Below are 11,385 nucleotides of genomic sequence, written 5' to 3'. Positions count from 1 at the left end.
TTTGAAGGCATTGCAAAATAGTCTGCGACAGTTTTACAATGTTTTGACCAGGTTGCAACTCTTCATCAGACGCCTCGTCAGTCGACGTGCTTCCTACGCTAGATAGTGAGCTTATAAATGGAGTCAAATGTCGACTTAGGAAAGCAGACTGACAAACAAATGCCAAAAAGCTGTTTAAATTTTTGGCGACCTTGTGCAAAGACATGCCTTAGCCATGACTTCCAGAAGCAAGACTACAATCTCGCGGGTTATATTGCTCCTTTCTAAAAATTCTTTCCATCCGCTTCTCTCTGTTGCAAGTGCCATGACGATTTCTGTAGGTTCTTTGTCCAGCATTTCTTTCAAACGATTCACATCTAGAGGCCTATCTCTTCTAATAGATCTGTCAGGTTCCGATGACCTACTTGTTGGTCTTCTTCTCTCCGTCGTAGCTATACCCTTTCTGTTACCATCTTTGTCGTCTTTCTTGTCATCATTATTTTGTCTCCTGCCATAAGTGTTCTTGAGTTTGTGATCATTCCTGTACCCCTGCTTCCAAACTTTTACGCCTAGGAGAGGAGCTTTGTTGTCTGAATTTTGTGGCTTCAAATGTTGGTCCGATTTGCGCTGATTTCTTCCTAAACCCTGAGGAGACGCTGAACTTTGCTGTGAAATTGCATAGTCTTCTCGTGACTCACAGCTATTCCTACCTGTACCTTGTGGTCCTCGACCGTCACGTCTCGTGCCATTTGCAGATGTAGTTTTTGGCCTGGCTCCCGGAGGAAGCTTATTTGATCGCGACGCCATTGCGTATAATAGGTTGGCAGAAGTTCTACATGTTGTTTAGGAAAACCTAAAAAATGAAAATAATCACGAGTACGTTATAAAAGAATGTGTCTAATATAATCCTCGTTGTCTCTAGCTACTTTCCTATAATAATGTTTTGGTTCTCTGCGCAATTGGTCGAAAGGATTAATATTCGTTTGAAGATGAAATTTTGAATGATAAATAACAATATCGTGGAAGGTAGACATGTTGCCCATGGTGGTCGAGCTAAGTTCGGGGTGCGGTAGCGAATTCAAAAATAGTGCAAATCGCCCGTGCGTACTGAAAGGTAGTCTCCTGCGCAGCCAGTTCGGTTACGCTCCCTCCACACAAACAGTCTGCCAATGACCACGTATACCGCCGTTTCTGATTGGCTAAGAGGGCGACTATGTAAAGTCTATTAGAACGGGTATGAAACAATGCATCCGGGAACTTGATCACGGGCTTGATTGACAGGGGGTTGTATAAATCAGCTGTGCGAGCAACATCGAAAACCACCGCTATAGCGTAGAGCGTTGTACAACACTACAGTTTTTAAAATATGAATATTTTTACCACGCACAAGCGGTATTTATGAGAAACTAGTTCTAGGCAAATTTGGATGATACATGTAGCCATGAAGTCTGTTACAATTGTTCTAGCAGCCGATTTTAATTAACCAATTATGAGCCTTGTTTGAAGTCATGTTGGATGGCATCATAGACGTAGATCCCGGAGGGGGGGATATTTTGTCGGGGGGGGGGGGTGGTCCATACAATCATCCCCCCCCCCCAATGTTGACGCCTGTATGTGGGTTTCTGACCAAATTAGCCTCATATTTGTCCATTTTAGCCCCCAAAGTGCAATTTTTTTTTCGCGCTTAGCGCTAATTTATTCCCTTTTTGCACCATATTTCAACATTTTTGCTTCAAAATGGCAAAATTTTTCTCGCGCTTTGCGCGCATTTGTACCATAAACTTATTTTGTCGCCAAAAGGTGCTGAATTCACTATACTTCAAGAATTTTTTCCAACCCCATCCCCCCCAATATCAAAAAGAAATCTACGCCACTGGATGGCATCATGGGATAAGTGTCAGCAAATCAAAAAGAACCTGTTCGTTATCATTAGCAGACTGTTTTTGTGGAGGGGGCGGAACCAACCAGGCTGCTGTGGGAGGTTACACGCAAGCGCTGACAAGGTAAGGGCTCCGTGTTCGCCCAGATGAACGACGTCGCCAAGTTCGAACACTCCACTGGCGTTAGCCGAATTCAAACACGCTTAGAAGGCTCAGGCACCGGACTTTCCCAGAGGATGATTTAAGCACTACCCAGCGCTCCACTGGGGTCAACTTGCGGTTAGCACAACTGTGTGAGTGAACATGACACCACTGCTCGCACACTGCATAGACGTGCACTGTTAAATTTGAATTTGGACTGATATATTTACAATAAAAACACATTTAAAATGTTGGTCGATTTCACATTTTATGTCATCTACAGAAGGTGTGATTTATCCGTCATGCATACATCATTTTTGTTCTGAAATCGACCAAGTAATAATGACACACACAATTCTAACACAACATCTTTTGCACAGAATTCAATGGGATTTGAAAAGTAAACTGGCAGTTTAAACAAATCTAAAAACATCACTTATTAAGAAAAAGTGGGTTGCAGCTCTTTTTACTAACATTTAGAGCCTCCATTTTAAAAATTCAAAATGACCGCCAATTATTTTTTTAAATTACCAATTAACCATTCAACTATTCATTCAATAATTGTCAAACAATATTTATTCAAATGTCATTCTATATTTATTATATTTTATCTAAACTCGTACAGGGGGTCAATTCATTGTAAACAAGATAAGACCACTAGAACCACTAAATTAGCTTCACGTGCTTCTCGTGCTTGGAACGATTTATCTGTTGCCATTAGAACGTCCACCTTGCTTACAATTTCTAACAAGTATGTTAAAACTATTTGTTTAATTTCCATTTATAATATTAGTTTGTTCTTTAAATTATTATTATCATGTTTTTGTACGCGCTTTGCGCCTCCTGCGAATAGTGTATTTTCAAAATGCTATGTAAGGTAATGTATAAATCAGGGGGGGCAATGTTACTGATTACATTGTTCCTAATTGTCATTGCTTCGATGATCTTCTAGATCTTCGCCAATCATTGGTGAGCACTTTCTCGAACAGATATTAGCTTGGACATGGGCACGGCGTATATGTTCAATCCATGCTCCCTGAGTCGGTGGCAGTTTGTCAACTCCTTGTTCATCTTCGAGTTGCTTAAACAAAAACAATCTGACCAACTTCGCTTACCCTATGTGGACTCCACTTGGACATAAAAGAGAGCAAAGAAACTCCACATAGAACTTTATCGGATGGTTTATCTCCTTTCCTGAGTACTAACAGCATTGTATGACATTTGAATGGTTATTGTTAATTTTTCTTTTTTTTAAATGGCGACTATTTTGAAATTCAAAATGGAGGCTCTAAATGTTAATGGCAAAGCTGGCACCCATTGTTCTCTTAATAAGTAATGTTCTAGATGTGTTTAAACATGAGTGCCAAGACTCTACCCAAAATAATGACAAATATGCCGACTATACGGTCAGGGACGATAGTTCGAATTCCTATTTGATAGAGTGAAATTGTGGCCAATAACTAAAATCGACAAATTTGGATGACCGGAATATTTTATCCAGACCATATGAAACGTTTGGGGGTAAAACATAATGTTACTAGAGAACGACAGCATTTCTTGTAAGAGCTATTTATAGCAGCTTCCAACTTCAATTCAGTTGGCACTCTTTGCGCAAATAATGAGTATATGGTACAATAAGATTCAGTTAGACTGAGAAAGTCTGTCTGATTGTATTACATTTTCCCCGAGTTGCAGCCCGATCGGAGCAATTTTAAATTTCTCCTGACCTTTGACCTTGGATGACCTTTGCGGTTTCATACTCCTCAAGTGTGAGAAATCATTTAGCCAGAGTTACAGCTCAATCAGAGCAACTTTATAATTGACCTGACCTTTGACCTCAAACGACCTCGTGGTTTTATACTCCCCAAGTGTCGGGGATTAATTTCCCCCGAGTAACAGCCCGATTGGAGCAACTCTAAATTTCACCCGATCTCTGACCTCGGATGAACTTTGTGGTTTCATGCTCCCCAAGTGTCAGGGATCATTTTCCCAAGTTACAGCGCAATCGGAACAACTTTAAATTTGGCCTGACCTTTGACCTCGGATGACATTTGCGGTTTCATACTCCCCATGTGTCAGGGATCATTTTCTCCCGAGTTACATTACAGCCCAATAGGAGCAACTTTGAAGTTGACCTGACCTTTGACCTCAGATGACCTTTGCGATTCCGTACTCCCCAAATGTTGAGGATTATTTTCCCCGAGTTACAGCCCGATCGGAGCAACTTTAAATTTGAGCTGACCTTTGACCTTGGTGGACATAGCAAATGCAAACTTGCTCTGGATCTGCATGGAGGCCTAATATCACACCACGATACACCAATTCATTCAACACTGAAAACTTTAAATGAATTTTAGTCAATGCCATTTGTAGTAATTGTTGCAACTTATTGTGCAATCTGGAGGTAGAGAGATATTCCTCTATCATACCGGGATGTCATGTTGGTGTTTGGGGATATACCATTGTTTCTTTCAAATAAATCTAACGTGCGGTTACCCGGATTGGTCAATCAATAAAGTCAAAAACGACAGATCCACTCCTAAGACAAAACTTTCCTCCAAACGAAAAGATGATAGTGAAAAAACCAAAGGCATGGTTGTGGTTCCCTATATAGAGGGCGTATCCGAGCGTGTGTCCAGGGTGTTTAAAAAACACGGATTTTCTACAGCCATGAAGCCGCATCGTACCATCCGCAATATGCTCGTCCATCCAAAGGATAAACTTCTCCCTCAACAGAAAGCGGAAGCCATTTATGAAATACCCTGCGGGGGACTGCCCAAGTTCCTACATTGGTGAAACTGGTCGCCCATTTGGTATCCGACTCAAAGAGCACCAGAAAGAGGTGGAGAAATTTGAATCAAAACCATATACTCGAGCAAAACGCCAATCATCTGTCACGGACATTCACAAATCCGCCATCACTGATCATGTGGCCTCTACAAATCACTCCATCAATTGGGAGGACTCAAAAGTGATTGATCGTGATGCCGACAAGACCCCCAGGTGGCTGAAAGAAGCCATCTGGATCCGCCGAAAAGGACAAGACACTCTAAACAAGGACGAGGGGGCCTACTCACTCAACAACATCTTTGACCAACTCATCACGCCCTCTACGGTGCTTCCTGTTGCATATAAAAGCAAGCAGTCAGATGTGATGAGTTGCCAGTCTGAAGAAGCCACTAGTGTAGTGGTGAAACGTCACTAAAACGTGAGTAAACCAACTTCGTTTTTACTTGGAATTGTTCAAAATGAACAAAATTCACAGCAAATCTAGCCACTTTTTGCTTCAGCCACTTGTTGCACTTGCTTGTGCAATAGTGCAACCCTCTGATACCGGTTAAACTGCCATACATGTATGCAATGACCACGGTAACTTAGGTCCAGACCAAACTATCTATACCTACATGCAGTAACATGTAGTTGGGTACTTGGAATGTACCCAGATTTGGCATTATTATAGTATAGATACTTGGCAAAAACATAAAAACATTGCCAACACTGATAAAGCGATATCCTGCAATAGTCCAAGGACTACGCGGACAAGCTCTGACACTTTTAGTTCTTGTTTAAAAAGTATAAATCACAAAGCATTTGTCATGCTTGTAATGGAATATTTGAGTTTGATAACGTACGAGGGTCGGTCAGTATGTAATAAGAGTTGACTTGTGACGCTATAATGTGGATTGTTTTCATGGCATTTCTCAATGATTACATAAACTCTGTATCTTTGTCTTTCAAACAACACATGTAAAAATTATATCACACACTTGACTACGTAACAGCATTGAGCATAAAATCAATGGACTAGAGTCACCTGCTGAAAATGAGTCGTTTTTGTTAAGGGAAGTAAGAGGTTGAAATGAGGTATTGTTGTATATTTTATATATTTTCTCGGGAATTAAAGTATGGAGAATGCTGCCTTTGAGAACACTCATAGAACACAAACCTCCAGTTCATTAAACCATGTTTGTTGGGCTGTAACGGTTTTGTAAAATGCGTGGTCAAATATGTTTTATTTTTGACAAAAACAAGGCTTTTCTTTCTATAAACATTTTGATATTGCCAACAATAGCAAACGTGGAAATTTAAGTTTTCTTGCCAGTTCTGTCGACTAATCCCCAAACATTAAAACGGGATTCTCCCTAGAAAATAAAGAAAAGAAATACCCCCACTAAAATTATAAAACACTTCTTTGCATAACTTGACATACATTTGGTTGATTTGAAACATTTAAAAACCTGTGAATAAAGGAATCTTTTTGCTACCCTCCCAATTTTCTCCTTTTTTGAAAATCATTTTTGTTAGTCAAAAATTATCACATTTTCCAAAAACGATGCTTTCAGAAAAAGTTGCACTTTTAAACATCCTATACATGTAATGTACAAAAACGTTCTCGATATCAACGTGATCAATGTTTTGAATGATTTAATTGTTAGTTTATTTTCTTAAATTTTATGTATCCAATTACTCAATCATCTTTCAGTATAAAACAATGATTCATTGACATGAATTTTGACATGAATGGGATTCAGTCGGTGTTTCAAAATTGGTAAAATCACTATAGGGGTAGAAATAAGGTTTGTAGTGTGATGCTTATTTCTTTCGTTGGCTAGAAGAGATGAAAAATGTATTTGCAAAGTAGACTGAAACAGTTGTAAAGATCTATAGCAACGGCTTTCTTGAATAAAGGCGTACATGAAAAGGAGAAATAGCCAACAGAGATTGGATGTTGTAAGTGAGCATCCAGCCAATTAACTGCATGCAGCCAATCTCTTGTGGCCACATCATGAGTGTTACACATTTATCCAAGAAAGTCATTATTTTAATCAAAATGCAAGATGTTTCAACCGACCCAATACAGGTAAATGTTCACCCTTTTGGTCAAATGTATGCGTGTAGAGCTCATTTCTCTTTCCTAGTGATTTTACCATTTTTGAAACAACTGCTGTTTAAAAACTTCAAAGAAAATCTCATTTTACGTCAAAATTAAGTTCAACAAATCTTTGTTTTGCACTGAATTATGGTTGCATGGGTGCCTGAAGGATCAGAGAGAAAGGTGAAGGAAAAAACCAAGAATTAAATCAACCTTAACATTAATATCGAGAACGTTTTGCACATAATGTCGTAAAGTGCAACTTTTTCTGAAAGCATCATTTTTGGAAAATGTGATTATTTTTGACCAAAAATATTGTTTTTGCAAATGAAACAACTTTGGGAGGGTTGCAAAACGATTCCTCTATTCACAGCTTTTTGAATTTTTCAAATCAACAAAATGTATGTCAAGTTATGCAAAGAAATGTTTTGTAATTTGAGGGGGGTTGGTTATTTCTTTTGAACCCTGTATTTGAATCCGTGATTAAAATATAACTGTCATTCTACTATTGTTACATTTATACAAAAAGTAGTGGTACAGAGAGAAAGATAGATAGATAGAGAGGCCATTGTTTGAATGAAAAATTTATTTTTAAATCTTTTCTGTTCATTTGAGGTTGAGATCATTCATAAAAATTCATATGAATATTTAAACTAAAATTTTCATACCATTTTGTAATAATTTAAGCCCTATTTACATGGAATTTTGCCATTTTCGTGCATTTCCAGCATGTTGTATCGGTCATCCCACCTACGCATGCGCAGATTGTTGTTTGATTTATTATCATCATACTGAGTACCAGCTCTCACACGTGACCAGTCATTATATGTTAATCTGTTTCATATTGGAGATAATCGATGTCATTTGTAATAACTGCTTTTTCATTTTCGCCATTTTTGCAGAATATTGTTGCTTCCATTCAAGCCCCAAAGTTGTTGAAGTTCCCAGACGTCCCACTTCCTCCCAAGTTTAATGGCAAGGCTCATATTTTGCCAAAAGCAAACTGAGGACCTTGTGTTTATTCCTGCCTAAAACTAGCCATATTCACCTTGTACTTTTGCTGTTCTCGGACATTTTAAACACGTGCCTTTGCTGTAATTTAAAAGGCCCGCCTATTGACTTTATGCTAATGATGTTACGTAATCATGTGTGGGATGTAATTTTTACATGTGTTGTTAGAAAGACAAATGTACAGTGTTTATGTGATCATTGAGAAATGCCATAAAAACAATCCATATATGACGTCACAAGTCAAATCTTATTACATACTGACTCACCCGCGTATAGGGAGCTATTGTCTATTTGGTTAAGAAAATTGTCGGATACAAGAGCTCATAAATTAAAATCACGAACAGTAATATCAAAAATGAATATCTACATTCCACCGGCCGGAAACATTTGTCAAGAAACGCATAATCTTTTCCGTGCATTCTGTTAGACACAAATATTCAATTGTATCCATATTAAGAGGGCCTACGCTGTCAACACTTTTAGTTCTATAGCTCGTTTAATATGTATCAATCACCTATAGCATTTGTCATTTGTAAGGCTGCGTTCACATAGAAGTATACTATTCGGGTATACGGTGCACGTTTTGCAGGTGCACGCGTATAGCTTAAATCGAGCAAGGCAATTTCATAGTACCGGGTCACATAAGGCTACGATCACATAGAAGTATATTATTCGGGTATACGGTGCACGTTTTACAGGTGTACGCGTATAGCTTAAATCGAACAAGGTAATTTCATAGTACCGGGTCACATAAGAGGGCACTATTCGAAAAGGCCGTATACCTGCGTATATTAGTATAGTGGGAATAAGTGGAAATCGTGCGTGTTCGATTTTAGTGCAGCGTATACCGTCCTAATTTTAAAATTTAATTCTGCACATTATGACATCTCATTGAATGCAATGTGACCTCAAGAAGTAAAGTTACAAGCATTTGATTAGACGAAGAAAATTGGTAAACTGACCTATCATGCCTATACTCGCTAATCGCTATACGAATATACGCTCATTCGATCAGGCTGAGTTCACAATGTATACTCCTATATGAACTCAGCCTGATCGAATGAGCGTATTTCGTATAGCGAATACCGTATACCGTATACTTCTATGTGATCGCAGCCTAAGGCTGCGTTCACATAGAAGTATACTATTCGGGTATACGGTGCACGTTTTGCAGGTGAACGCGTATAGCTTAAATCGAGCAATGCAATTCCATAGTACCGGGTCACATAAGGCTACGATCGCATAGAAGTATACTATTCGGGTATACGGTGCACGTTTTGCAGGTGCACGCGTATAGCTTAAATCGGGCAATGTAATTTCATAGTACCGGGTCACATAAGGCACTATTCGAAAAGGCCGTATACCATGTATACCTGCGTATACTATAGTATAGTGGGAATCGTGCGTGCTCGATTTTAGTGCAGCGTATAACGTCCTAATTTTAAAACTAAACCATATGTGGGTAAATTCATTTTTTTTGTAATAGATGCACTATCTAATTCTGCACATTATGACACCTCATTCAATGCAATGTGACCTCCAGAAGTAAAGTTACAAGCATTTGATTAGACGAAGAAAATTGGTAAACTGACCTACAAATGTATACTCGCTATTAGCTATACGAAATACGCTCATTTGACCAGGCTGAGTTCACATAGTATACTCCTATATGAACTCAGCCTGATCGAATGAGCGTATTTCGTATAGCGAATACCGTATACCGTATACGTCTATGTGAACTCAGCCTAATGGTATATTTGGGTTTAGTAAAGTATAGGGAGCTAATGTCGCTGGTTCCGTGGATAAGACAATTTCGAATAAAAGAGCTCATAAATTAAAATCACGAACAGTAATATCAACAATAAATATCTACATTCCAACAGGAAACGCTTTTCAAAAACATATAATCTTTTCCCTACAATCTGGAAAGATCTGTAAAAATGCTTTCATTCTAACCCTTATTTGTTAAGTTGTTTACATTAAAAAAAATTTTTTATCAGAAAACTTAATGTTTAGGCGTTCCATTGTTCTGGAAGGGTTAGTTACGTCGGCTTTACATGTTTAACTGAATAACAATTTTTACCATTAGGCCTATACCACCACATACACACCCCCACATATTTCAGCGTAAAGAGTCCGCAAGTTCGAAGTTCCCCCTAAGACCTTTCAAAATAACACATTACAATACAATATAGAGTGTATGCAATAAACCCAAGCGGAACGAGAGTTGCTAAGTAACCGCTACCCGAACCATAAACACATGCATGATCAGACAACAAGTGTTCAATTTCCCCATAGCTTCCCACGTTGTACACATGTCAGTCGAATTTGGCGGTGTTGGTTTGTTTGTCCTCCAAGTTATAGCATTGTTCACTTTGTGTTGAACATTGTACGTGGGCCTCAGTGAGCGTGTTTATAGTGAATATACCGCATATTGAGTGTACCGTATACGATAATCCTTGTATATATACCGATACCCTTGCTGTTTATAGCGAGACACAGTTACCGCACAAATTATATACCAACTAACATTATCGTACATTTGCAATGACCCCGAGGTCACACGGGGAATGTGTAAATATTGTGGCGCGAGCTATAAAGCTCTATAAACAGCCCATTCAACAATATGATCATGGCGGTGAACATGTAGCTTCTGTTTTGATAACTCTTGGGGTGAGAATCGTTCCGAATGCCCTGCGCGCATTCTACGCATCATGAAGAAGCTCATACTTCCGGTAATACCGCACACAATTTATACTGGTGTGTTTATAGTGGGAATATCTCGCCACAATATCCTTCGGTTTAGAAGGATACCGATGTACCGTACATACATATACTGCTAGTGTTTATAGTGGGCAAGTATCCGGATAATCTCTAACCGGGTAGAAATTGTACCGCAATGTACCGCACATCTGCTCCCACTATAAACACGCTCACTGTAATAACTCAAAGATAACTGTGATCATCATTTCAAGAGATCACTCTCCCGATTAAGCTAAACAACCTATGTGGAGGAATTTTATGCATGAGCAATCACATCAATGACGTAGTAATGAATACCCTCTATTATAAGTATAACAGTCATTGGTAGCCTATTTTGTTTGACCCACCTGTTCCAATTTACAATGTCACACATCGTTGCGTTCGGTTGTAATGGCTCATTACCAAAAGATGCAGTTTTGAAAGTTTCACTATGATCCATTCAACTCCGAATGTAATCCACAGTAGGGCAGGCTTGTTGCATTGTTTGAGAGTTTCAAGAATGCATGGACTCTCATCTTTTCTTACATGAGGCTGCGATCACATAGAAGTATACTATTCGGGTATACGGTGCACGTTTTGCAGGTGCACGCGTATAGCTTCAATCGAGCAAGGCAATTTGATAGTACCGGGTCACATAAGGCTACGATCGCATAGAAGTATACTATTCGGGTATACGATGCTGGTTTTGTAGGTGCACGCGTATAGCTTAAATCGAGCAAGGTAATTTCATAGTACCGG

This window comes from Amphiura filiformis, chromosome 20, assembly GCF_039555335.1.
Source record: "Amphiura filiformis chromosome 20, Afil_fr2py, whole genome shotgun sequence".
NCBI lineage: Eukaryota > Metazoa > Echinodermata > Ophiuroidea > Amphilepidida > Amphiuridae > Amphiura > Amphiura filiformis.
The sequence above is the reverse complement of the archived record's forward strand: the minus strand, read 5'-3'. Positions refer to the sequence as shown.